The sequence below is a fragment of the Sabethes cyaneus genome, chromosome 1 (genome assembly GCF_943734655.1).
Source record: "Sabethes cyaneus chromosome 1, idSabCyanKW18_F2, whole genome shotgun sequence".
Taxonomy (NCBI): Eukaryota; Metazoa; Arthropoda; class Insecta; order Diptera; family Culicidae; genus Sabethes; species Sabethes cyaneus.
In genome coordinates this window covers 24,618,272-24,630,459 of record NC_071353.1, presented here as the reverse complement: position 1 = coordinate 24,630,459, position 12,188 = coordinate 24,618,272, and the positions used below count along the sequence as shown (strand labels likewise).

At 38.8% G+C, this 12,188-nt stretch overlaps 1 protein-coding gene across 1 annotated transcript in view; it reads left to right on the top strand.

Moving 5' to 3' along the window:
• The first annotated feature begins 7,424 nt into the window (after positions 1–7,424).
• LOC128736089 (probable serine/threonine-protein kinase DDB_G0278665) overlaps positions 7,425–12,188 on the top strand; it is a 192,980-nt gene continuing 188,216 nt past the window's right edge. The window contains exon 1 of the mRNA XM_053830602.1: positions 7,425–8,037. The gene's annotated coding sequence lies outside the window, so the exon portion shown is untranslated. The remainder of the gene's footprint in view (positions 8,038–12,188) is intronic.

Genomic DNA, 12,188 nt, shown 5'->3' with positions numbered 1-12,188 from the left:
GCTGCCTTGAGTTTTTACGACGATTAATGAGCTTGAGAAAAAATAGCAGAGAAGCTAAACGCCATGTTTCAAATGAATCAACCGAATTTGATAGAAAGAAGAAAGTTTTCCTTTTAATACTATTATTTATTTATACATCTAAAACAAGCGCATCTCGTCTCCGACTTGCAGACTCATCAGTATCTTGTTCGAAACAGTCAATAGTCAATTAGCGAAAATTTATGCAGAAATTTGTACGTTCGAATAATAGTTTGTGAACTGACGCTATATCATCAGAACAGAATTTGTAAAATTCGAACTTATTTTCACGAGCATATGGTTGTATGTGTTAAGGTGAATATCATGTTTGCAAAATGTATTCTGCTGCTAAAATTCTAATTTAGCCATATGAAAGTTTGAAATTAAATCAAAACGATTTATTAAAACCATTAAAATCCGGCATATCGCAAAAAAACCCTAAGCTCACTAAGTGCTTTTTAAATTCCGTCTTCAATTCTGCTTTTCGCCCAACACTAAACTTTTGAAAAGCTTTCAGGGCGAAATAAATAAAAGCTCAACGTGCGTTTAGCTAGAACTAAAAAGCTAACTTCATTGCATTAAGCTTTTTATTTCATTTTAGCTGAATTAGGGATCATTCGGACATTACATAACAACCCAAAAAAAATTACATTATTGCGGAGTTTCTACCTGTTTGTAGTCCCACGCGAAAATTATTGGCGTGGTTATTTTCTGCGTTTTCGACATATGTTTGCAATTTAGCAATTTAAACCATCGGGTTTTCGCTATTGCCTCCCCACTACCCCCTCCTGCTTAACAAGCATATTTTCAATGCATTTAGTTAGTACAGGATAACTATTATTAAAAAATAATTTGCGTAGGACTCGTGAAATTGCTGCATGGCACAATATTTTGCAGTAGAAACAATATTTACGTCTACATCAGTTTTTATTGTGAACATTGATTTCTATTTCATTAAATACAGCAAAATAAGATCGTATCCAGCAGTATAATCAATATATATAGAATGCCAGTGTCGCTGGTGTTTCATGGATATTTTGGTGGCAAACATGTTGATGGTTCGTGTCTTGGATACGGGAACTACATTGTCAAATTGCCCAATAGAAAATTTTCCTTCCGACGAAATACCCCAAAACGACCAAATCGGGTGATTTATGCTACGTGATTTACGGAAAAGCAGAAGGATTTTTTATTGGGTTGCCTTTTTAGTTTGACAATCAGATTCCCGTTTCGAATCGATCACTCACACATATGCGCATACAATGTAAATACATAATTTTCAAATGTGTGATGTTTACCACGAGCACTGCAGCGACACTGGCATTCTATATATATTGATTCTACTTATCCAGCTTGTTACGTGCTATAATGGCGGACGCTATAAATTGTCTTCGTAATATGCGACTAATCTTTTTGACAACTCTGCATCCATCAAATCTGACACTCTTGTCCTGCACGGTAGTGTTACTCTTGAGTTACTTTGTTAGGTAGTTTACGTGATGTTTCACGTGGAAAGGACGTATGGATTATTTTAAGTGTATGTTGGTCCAGCAAAGAACCATCAGAGTCTACATACTCAAAACTTAGTTGAAACTACTCAAAATGCGCTTAATGGGTACAAACTCAAATTTTGGGTAAAAATTCAACCAATTTTGGCTACTTGCTACAGATAACTGAATAATTCTCTGTGACAAATAACGTACAATTTTAAGTTCCTACTACCAATTTTTTTGGTTAAAAAACAACTATTCAAAATCTGAGTTTGTACACCTTAAGGGCATTTTGAGTAGTGATAACCATGAATTAGCTAAATCCGAATTAGGCTTCCGTGAATGTTCAAGGAACTAAGTGATATAGCTTTCCATTCCGTCCGGAGTACCTCAAGGCAGTATCCTAAGACCATTAATCTTTGTACTTTTCGTGAATGATATTTGCGATTGGATCGATTCCGAGAAATTGTTGTTCGCTGACGACCTAAAAATCTTCCGTACTATCACTTCCTCTCTCGATCGCGACACTTTGCAAAGTGATATTAACAACCTGCTTCGTTGGTGCCTAGTAAACGGTATAGAAGTGAATGTATCGAAATGCAACGTTATTTCTTACTGCCGCCTTCGCAATCCACAACGATTTACATACTGCATACACGCACACGACATAACAAGCTGCAGCTCCGTTAAGGATCTGGGGGTTACAATCGACAGCAAGATAAAGTTCGACGAGCACATTAACACGATTTCATCCAAAGCGTACGCCATTCTTGGTTTCATCCGTCGGGTTGCCGCTGATTTTGAAGATATTTATGCTTTGAAAACGCTGTATTGCTCTCTTGCTCGCAGCATTCTGGAGTATGCCGCACCGGTATGGTCACCATATAATATTACTCACGCCAATAAAATTGAAAGCGTTCAACGTGCATTCATTCGGTATGCTCTGCGCCGTTTGCCATGGCAGAACCCGCTGCACCTTCCTGCTTATGAAAATCGTTGCCGGTTAATAAGACTCAGTACGCTAGCAGAAAGAAGAGTATTGTCGCGAAGATTATTTATTTTCGACTTACTAACAGGGGCCGTCGATAGCAGTTACCTCCTGGAGCAGTTGAACATTCACGCGCCTCGTCGAAGTCTATGAAATTACGCGTTACTTTGGACCCCGACGCATCGAACAACGTATGGCCATAATAACCCGCTTAGGGTTGCCAAGTGGCCAGTTTTTGCCCGGCCGACCGGTTTTTCACTTGCAAAGCCGGTGGCCGGTTTTCCCACGGGAATGACACTTCCAATACCAACCTATACAAAAAACCGTTGCCAACATAGAGCAGGCCCAAGCTGACAGCTTCATAGATGGGCTCAAGCTGACAACCGAGTCGGATGTATAAATTGTTAAATTTTGTTAGTTTTAGTTCGATTTTAGTCAAGGTTTTAGCATCACATAGCCAATTTCAGGCAGACAATTAATGCGAAATACATGAAACTGTGAAAATGGTTAGATAAATTCGTTTTGTGAAATCGCTTTGCGTTTGCCGCCTTTTTCATGTGAGCAACGAAAATGTGACGTCATATCAGCCCCCTGGGTTTTCCGACGTATGAAGCCGGTTTTGTTTGCCTGGTTTGTTAAATTTTCTGATAGATTTATTAGCAATCCTGAACAATGGATCATAGCTAGTTTTGCAGTGATAATACCTTGCTTCTGGCGGTAATATACATTAAATTGTCCACCAGCGCCAGAAGCAGTTAGTTGTCACTCAAAAACTAGCTATCTTCAATAATTTACACGGGAAACTGTCAACCGACTCCCACTTTCTCTCTATGCCGGTTACATGCTACCGGCGACTGTAATGCACATTACGCATTACAGACAAATCCACTAAAATGCTGCCACAAGGCCCCCCGCCACCCCAGCGCATTTTTTGAAGGCAGGACCGACCGGCCGGTTTTTGTGATTTTCAGACTTGGCTACCCTAAACCTGCTTCATGCTTGTTGTAGGCATTTCAATCAATTTCTCTGTGTTTCAATGAAGTAAACCATTTATTTGACTTTAATATTAGCAAAAGTAGGTTTAGAAATGCAATAATTAATTCAGAAAATTAGATCAATATGAGTAATACTAGTCTGTACTGTACTGAAGACTGTAAATAACAATAAATAAATAAATAGGGTGGTTATGATGGAACTTGACAGCTCAAGATCGTATTGAAAAAGGTGGAAACTTTCGTAAAATATTCAACAATACCGGTAAATTAGAGTAGAGTGGCGAAAATGTCAAAATCGGAATGATAATTATCTGTCAGTGTCATTCCAATCGAGCAGACGACCAATCCAACGCGTATGCAGGAAAGAGAAAGAAAATACGCATTACATACTTTTGGAATGACATGTCGCCACTCTATATACAGGATATACAGTCACTCACGAAGGGCCATCTGGAAAAGTTTAGTCTATAAATCAGAGTTGCCAGAAGTGAAGACATGTCTTCATTTTGAAGACATTTTTGTTACAAAGAAGACTTTTATTTTGAAATGTCTTCACTTGAAGACATGTCTTTACCATGAAATTCAAATGGGTAAAAAAATCTGGAAAGCCGGAAGAAGACAAATGAAGACATTTTTCTGGATTTGTGAAGACTTTTCAGAAAATCACCTGGCATCCCTGCTTCGATACGAAGGTAAGGTGCTGCCATCTGGAAAAGTATAGTCTATGAATGCATGAAGGATATAGGTAAACAAAAGCTTCATTCGACAAGTAGTTGGCTCCGCGGTAAAAATGATGATATTTTTATTTCAAGCTGTCAAAACACATAGAAAACTAAAATCATCAGAAGCGAGTTTGATTTTTTTTAAATAGGCGCTTTGGAATCAATCAAATGTTATGGTTGGGTTAGAAAATAACATATATACATATATACTTAAAATTTTATTACATAATAAATACTAAAAAATAAGGACATTGATTCAGCATGCCTTGGATAAAACATTGTTATAATTTTGCTTAAAACCATTAAAATTACCTTAAACAGTTAAGTAGAACACTTTTATCCAGATATCTGTATCTAAATTTTTCGGTCCCGCACCTATAAACATAACCATACACACCTAAACTAAATCCAGATCTCAATTTACTTGTCCTAAGTGCACATTTCATTTGCAACCACCAGTGCGCTAGCTAGTAAATAAGATTTCTAACCCGCCGCAGAAAATTTAATGTTCGCAATTTTCATTTTACTGAGATTTCAATAAAAATGTTTTGATTTGTATATCCGTCCAGCGAAAAATTGTAACTAATCATCATTTTCCTAGTTCGGACAGCCAAATGTAGGAATCGCATGGGCTTCATTAGTTTTGCGTTTATTCCACCCCATCGACATCTCTATATCGAGCTGCAGTAAACGTCAGCGACAGCATGTCCGGGGCTCAAAATTTGACAGCGGGCCCAAATCAGACTGCTGGCAGTTGAGTGAAACGCAGTGCTGAATTGCTATCTCATTTTCGCACACACGACATGTTGGCGGCGAGAACATGGTTGTCGTTTATTCGCCTATTCGCTATGACGGCACCGCACGACCTCTTTTCTACTTACAGAACTGCCCGTAGCTGAATGCGTGAAAATTATTTCCGACATATTTCTGTCTTTTGCACTCTTTAACAAATCGCTATTCTGCTTCACGCATACTCGAAACTAATGTAGGTGTCTCCACTGCGGCGCCGTCATAGCGAATAGGAATTTGTAGAGTGCAAGAAACAGAAAGATTTCTGACTATTCTTTATTCACACTCTCATACGGACAGTTTTATGAGTGTAAAGAGATCCTGTAGCTTTGTAATCGCGAATCAATGGAATTCGTGACTACGACAGTAAAATAGATTTATAGGCCTGTTCGCACTTACACGAAAACCCATGCCAAATTGTCATAATTTGCGTTAAAACAAACGCAAAAATACTCCCTTCTCTATATTTTTCTCACACAAACACCAAACAAATATCAGAGATGCCAATGTTCCTGGTTTTCCAGAATTATCCTATTTTTATGAAATTTTGTGTAATTGGGGCTGTGGCCAGCGGAGTGCTATCCCTATCTTAACGAACGGTGTTTGACAGTCCACTTAACGAAGGGCGCTATTGCAAGAAATCCAAGAAATAGCGCCCGTCTGACAGGTAGATTTGCTGCCAACCTTGTCGAGATGTGCTGAGATGTTGGCAACAAAAACATGGCACCCATCGCAAGCCCCTGGCTGTGGCTGATAGCCAACAGCGGAGTGCTATCCCTATCTTAACCTACGGGGTGAAGTGGCTGTCAAATTCATACATTTTCGATGCCCCACGCATAAGTACCAAACTGTTAATTTTGACAGGAACCAAAAAATTTGCTGGAAATTCCCCTTTACCGAGGACCATTTGAAAGTTGTTCTCTTCACTCGTACATGAGAAAGAGATAGCAACACACCATGCCCTTGATCTTAACGAATGGTGTCTGACAGTCGACTCAACGACGGGCGCTATTGCAGGAAAAGCGCCCGTCTGACAGGTAAATTTGCTGCCAATCTTGTCGAGATGTGATGCTGAGATGTTGGCAACAAAAACATGGCACCTATCGCAAGCCTCTGATAGCCAAAGCAATTCGCTATGTAAGCACAAATCGATCTCTTGTACTCTCATGGAACTGCCATATGGAAAGTTTGTAAAGATTTGCTGCAAAGTTTTGTCTATCCTTTTCACTCTTTAACAAACCTGTGCACAGACTTCACAAATAGAACAAACTTGGGAAGGTGGCAGCACCGTTTCGCGCACATAACGAATGTGGGAGAATTTTTGAGCAAATTTATACATATATTGCTTGCACAAAAGATTTGAAAAAAAGACCCTATACCTATTAATAAATTTAATTATTAAATCATCCTAATTTTTATTTCCTTTGCATCCTGACTTCTTAGAAAAATAGTTGGCATCTCTGGTCGCGAACAACCGAACACCAAGAGCAAGAGGAAGCAGAAAAAGCTCTTCGCAGTTCGCAGCAAGGTTGCCACCAGGTTTTCCCGAAAATCTGGCGAACACGAATAAAAGTGTCTGGCAAAAATCTGGTGGTAAATTAGTCCGATGGGGAGGCGTTTTCCTGAAAAAATCTTGCTCGTTTTGCTCACCGTAGATGCAAAATTTTGTCCAAAATTAGAAGTGATGACCTTTTTGCAAGACGGAGGGTCGAAAATCTGGCACATTGCCAAATATCTGGAAGGTTTTAAGCTTTGTCTGTTGGTCTGGCGCGCAATCAAAAATCTGGCAAAATCCAGATTTATCTGGCATACTAGCAACCGTGGTTCGCAGTAGTGTTGGTGTAGAGTGACTATATACAGAGTGGCGACAAGTCATCCCAAATGTATGCAATGCGGTTTTTCCAAGGTCTTTCTTTCTCTTTCCTGCATACGCGTTGGATAGGTCGTCTGCTCGATTGGAATGACACTGACAGATAATTATCATTCCAATTTTGACATTGTCGCCACTCTGTATATAGTCACTCTATGTTGGTGCTACTCCGAATTCGCTATGTAAGCACAAATCGATCTCTTGTACTCTCATGGAACTGCCGTATGGAAAGTTTGTGAAGATTTGGTGCAAAGTTTTGTCTATCCTTTTCACTCTTTCACAAACCTGTGCACCGACTTCACAAATAGATCAAACTTGGGCAGGTGGCAGCACCGTTTCGCGCACATAGCGAATTCGCTGCATCGCTGTCGTCTTCACTGTAACGTGCCATCCCGCTTCCACTATCGCGTATGGCCCGCGTATGTAACATGACAGCGAGAAAGCCCTCCGTGTTCGTGCTCGCTCCCGCTCGTTTCACAGGGGCCACAGCAAAGGCGAAGACGAAGGCAAAGCTAGCCAAAGCCAGAGTCGGTGCGCTGCAGTACAGACGCGTTTGTTTTTTCTTCTTGTTTCGAACCGTGATCGCTGCGGTGTTGTATTATTTTGATTGTTAGTAAAATCGGAAACTTTTCTCCTATTGCTGCTGGTTTACCCCGATTTGGAACGGCGAGAGACACTTTTCGGCTGCCTATTGCTGGAAAAGCTGGGATTAAGTGTGTTGGCGAAATTTTAAACAGCTTATCGTGTCGAGATTAGTTCGTGAAAGTGCTCTAGAACGAATGATAACACATTCAGAAGCTAGATTACATTGGGAGGCAGTGACAGAGGCACTAGTGGAACGAGGGTGAGACCGCTTCCACGATAAGAAAATTTTGAGTTGAAACAGTTCTTTTCATTTTTTGTCTGGATAATGGCGATAATGTGAAGTTATAGAAAATTATATGTGCCGAATGCTGATGCAAAATTGCAGATTTGAGTGAATAACGAAAACGGAAATGTAATTGCAAGTTTTCCTCTGTGGAGATAGTATCGTGAGTTGAGTGCGTAGTGAAGAAAAATATGTGAGGTGCAGACATGGATATATTTTTCTCTTAGAAAAATGGAAGTGTCATCTGCTGGATAACGCTTATTTGTTGAAGCAGAAGTTGCGGTAGATTACGTGACTGTGAGTAAAATGTTTGTTTTGAAAATCAAAAGTTCTGTCTTATTGGAATACCTAGTATCTTACTAGAATACTGGATAATCGAAATTGTGGCAGCTTTTTTTTCTAATAAGCAAAGCATCGGACGAAGACGTTTACTGCTGTGAGATTCACACTTTAATCGGGAGGGTCGGGTTGAGTTAAATTGATGCCCCTTAAATTTGTGCTGTGCTGTGCGATGGGCAAGGAATTCCGCTGCAGTCTAACGAGACGCATAATGTGCATCTTTGGCAGCAAGCAGAGACGAGTATTTCAAGTGCGAGTGAAAAAGCTTGAACAAAACGGAGATAGCGCCCCTCGTTGGCTGGTTCCTTTTCGCTGGGAGTTCACCGTGCATGCCATTCATCGGTGTTCGCAAAGGGTGCCCAGAAATAGATTCCGTTGGATTTCGACAGATTTTAATTTATGTTTGTCAAAACAATGATTATCAATGGTTTGAAAGACTAAGTAAATGAGACTTTATTGTAATTTTCGATTATGAAAACAACTTAAAAAATTAAAAATTTAAACATAATATGCTATTCATACCATTAACTTCATGTCGTATTTGAAAACAAAAATATTTTCAAACCTGATTGGCTCTATTTGTTTATAGTGTTTACATTGTCTATAATTTTGCTAACTAAAGTTGATAACATTGTTTAGGGGGCTGTTTCTCGTAGATAGCTGAACAGATTCAGTCGTTTTGACGTAGGACTACGTCTTACGGCAAGTTTTGAGATAGGGTGTCATTCCAAAAAATCGAAAAATGCGAGCGTCACGAAAAATGAAAGGTTTTGAGCGCTAATAGCTCAGCGGTTTTCCGATCGATTTTCAATATTCTTACACCAATCGATCGAAAAATCTTCTAAGAATTGACTCAAATGAAGAAAAGCATGGATCCTTGATGTTGAATTATTGAAAAATTGAAAATAATGAACCTATGTTTACCAGAATTCTCGCTTCGTGATTGGTTGGAATTTTCTTTGCGATGATCTAAATTTATATCAATTTGATATCTGTGCTTGGAAAGTAAGCCAAAACAAGTGACAAAGTTTCCTCATTTGAACAAGATTTCTTAACACCGCGGTTAAACCTAGACCATTTTGATGTCCTTGCTTGGGAAGTACGCCAGAAAGAGTGACAAAGCCCCCTCGTGCCAACAGATTTCTTACGAACGCGAATAAACCTGGTCCAATTTGATGTCTGTGTTAGGAAAGTGTGCCAGAAAAAATGACACAAGTTCGTTGCCCCAACAGATCGCAAATTTTTTACTGCGAGACGATTAAACCTCGGTGAATTTGATATCTGTGTTGGAAAAATGTGCTACAGCTGTAGTGTTCGGTTATAATACGACTCTGTATGAATACCCATGCTTGCCGTTTCATTAGAAGTGTAGTGCTGTTATTGTGCTGTTGATAAAATGGGATTGAATTGGTAAAAACCCTTCAACGTGGGGAACCATAGGTAATAAAAACAATCTTTAATTTCAGTAAGGTAGCAGGAAAGCAATAGTTTGTGTTCTTCATTTTGTTAAATTGTTTTCAAATGCACAATCTTTTGAGAATTGAACGTATGCAATGTTACTACTTTGATAAATGATATATTTATACAACGCATGTAGCATGTATAATATTGCATATAGCATGTATACATGAAATCGAATGATTACAAGCATGATTACATGCTACTACCACTTCAAAGAGACTTACGTAGTCCTGCGTCACCTATATATGCGGTCGTGTCTTGTACACAACCCCTCTGATTTTTTTACATATGGCAAGAAGGTAGCGAAAGTAGAATGTCATTCCAAAACAATAGAAAATGCGAGCATCACGAAAAAATGATAGATTTTGAGCGCTAATAACTCGATCATTTTCCAGCCAACTCAGAAGATATTTATACTGCCCATGGATGCATAGTCAACGTAACGACCAGCATCATGATTGTTGAGAAAACGCATTTTTATCGTGCAAACGTTTAAAGCCATATAATCTTTGCTATAAACTTTTTCAATCGAATAATCTGTCACTTTAGTAGAGTTTGTTAATCAAAACAGGACTGATGGGGTTTTATGATTCATTCATCATTTATTGTGTTTAAAAAATGCGAACGCCAGTTTATGCGAATAAACAGACTGTTTTTTTTTTGAACGATTATTCACATAACTTGGCGTAAAGCTACAAAAACAAATAGGTTGCTATGCTGATTGATTATGCAGGGAATCACGTCAACCATTAGTATTACGTGAAACCAATAGCAGAGTAGCTCAATTTTCCTAAATTTCTCGAATATTTTCGAACAAACTATGTTATATACTAATACTCATAAACCTAATACTACCTACCATACCTAATACTCAAAAGGCATGTGAACAACATAGTTAAGAGTGCGTAGGACCGAAAAAGTACATTTTAGTCATTTTGGTTTTTACGTCAACTATGCATGGGCAGTATACTAGTCGATCAGAAATCTTTCTACGAATGCAATGATATAGTGAAAACAATTCATTTCAAATACATATTTATTAATAAATGCATGCACCTCAAGCATTGTCATAATTGATGAATCAACCAATCACGGGACAGCACATTTTTACTTCCCAAGTCTGAGACACGACAACCATATATACCTGCTATTTCATTCGTTTCCAGCACTGAAAACAGCTACCGGTTCTTCTATATTCTTTTTTGTCAATTTAAAGGAATTTGATGTCCTGAACGTAACATATGTTCGTAAAGTGTGACTATTCCTCGCTATTCAGTAATAATCCTTAATCCGAGCACCTAAAAGCATCGGAATAGCTAACAGAAGACGACATAATTGTCTCTTCTGGTATTATGGCCTTACTACTGAACGTCCCTGTGAAAAAATTGGTAAGCATCTTGGAAGATTAGCTATTGAAACAACATGGGGACAACGCATGGAGAAAAAAGGTAGAAGCATACTTGAAGCTGACGCGATTGTGCATGAAGGAGAATTACTTTACATTCAGGAGAAACTACTACAAACAGTTAAAAGGTGCACCAATGGGCAATTCACTATCACCGTTCCTGTGCGAAACGTATATGTCTAACCTTGAAAATAAGCTGGTACAAAACCATTTACTCCCAAAAAGACAGTGGCGATACGTCGGCGACATTTTCAGAATTATCAAAAGAGAGAACTGGAAACCATTCTAGCAGCCATAAACTGCACGCAGATGAACATATACTTCACATATGACATAGAAAAAGAAGGAAAACTTCGTTTCTTGGAAATATTGGTAATTAGCAAATGGAAAGTGCAGAAACCTTAGAATTTGAAATATACAGAAAACCCGCCAGTACAAAACGTGTTATTCCACTCGCACCAACACAAGATGGTCGATCAACAACCTAGTTGAAACTTCGTTCCTTAGTTCGGAAACACACTGAGGAAGCCCGCAAGTCGTAGGCGAAATAGGTAGACTTGTAAATTTACTTCAAACATTTTGGTCCCACATCCACATGCACCAAATTCTCCAAGTTAACTTGTGTTCTGGTGTTCTTAGAAGATATTCCAAATAAATAGTTTTTAAATAATTTCATGTTGTTATATTCCGCAGGAACCAAACATTTGCCCACGTCAGTGTTGTGCCAATTACCAAATTTGTGATAGCAGAAATGTTCACATTCATTGCATTAATCACTATCGCCACTCACTGTCCGATCGGCGTGTTAGTGCATCCGATAATTTTTTTCATAAATTAAATTCCAGAGCTTGCCCGTCACGGTTGATTTATTAACGGCTTCGAATCGACGATTACCAAATGTACTGTGTATCAGCTATTGCTCATGGTGGGATTTGCGGTATACCTATGTAGAGGATTTTTTGGGAGCGTTCCAAAAAGTCACTCCCATTCGAAGTGGAATTACGTCGTCTTACTTTCGTTCTGTCGTAAAGCAGATGGGAAAATGTAAACGTCGAATTTTCTCCCGATGAATGATTTTCCTGTTTTTGAATGCAAATCAAATTTTCAACAGCTCGGTACTAAAATCAAAATAGTCCTCCACAGACAGTTTCCACCACAAAAAGAAACCTTTTTCACTGTCCGTTGGTATCTGAATTAAAGTATAACATTTCGACAAGGTATAAAAATCTTTTTTGAGACACTT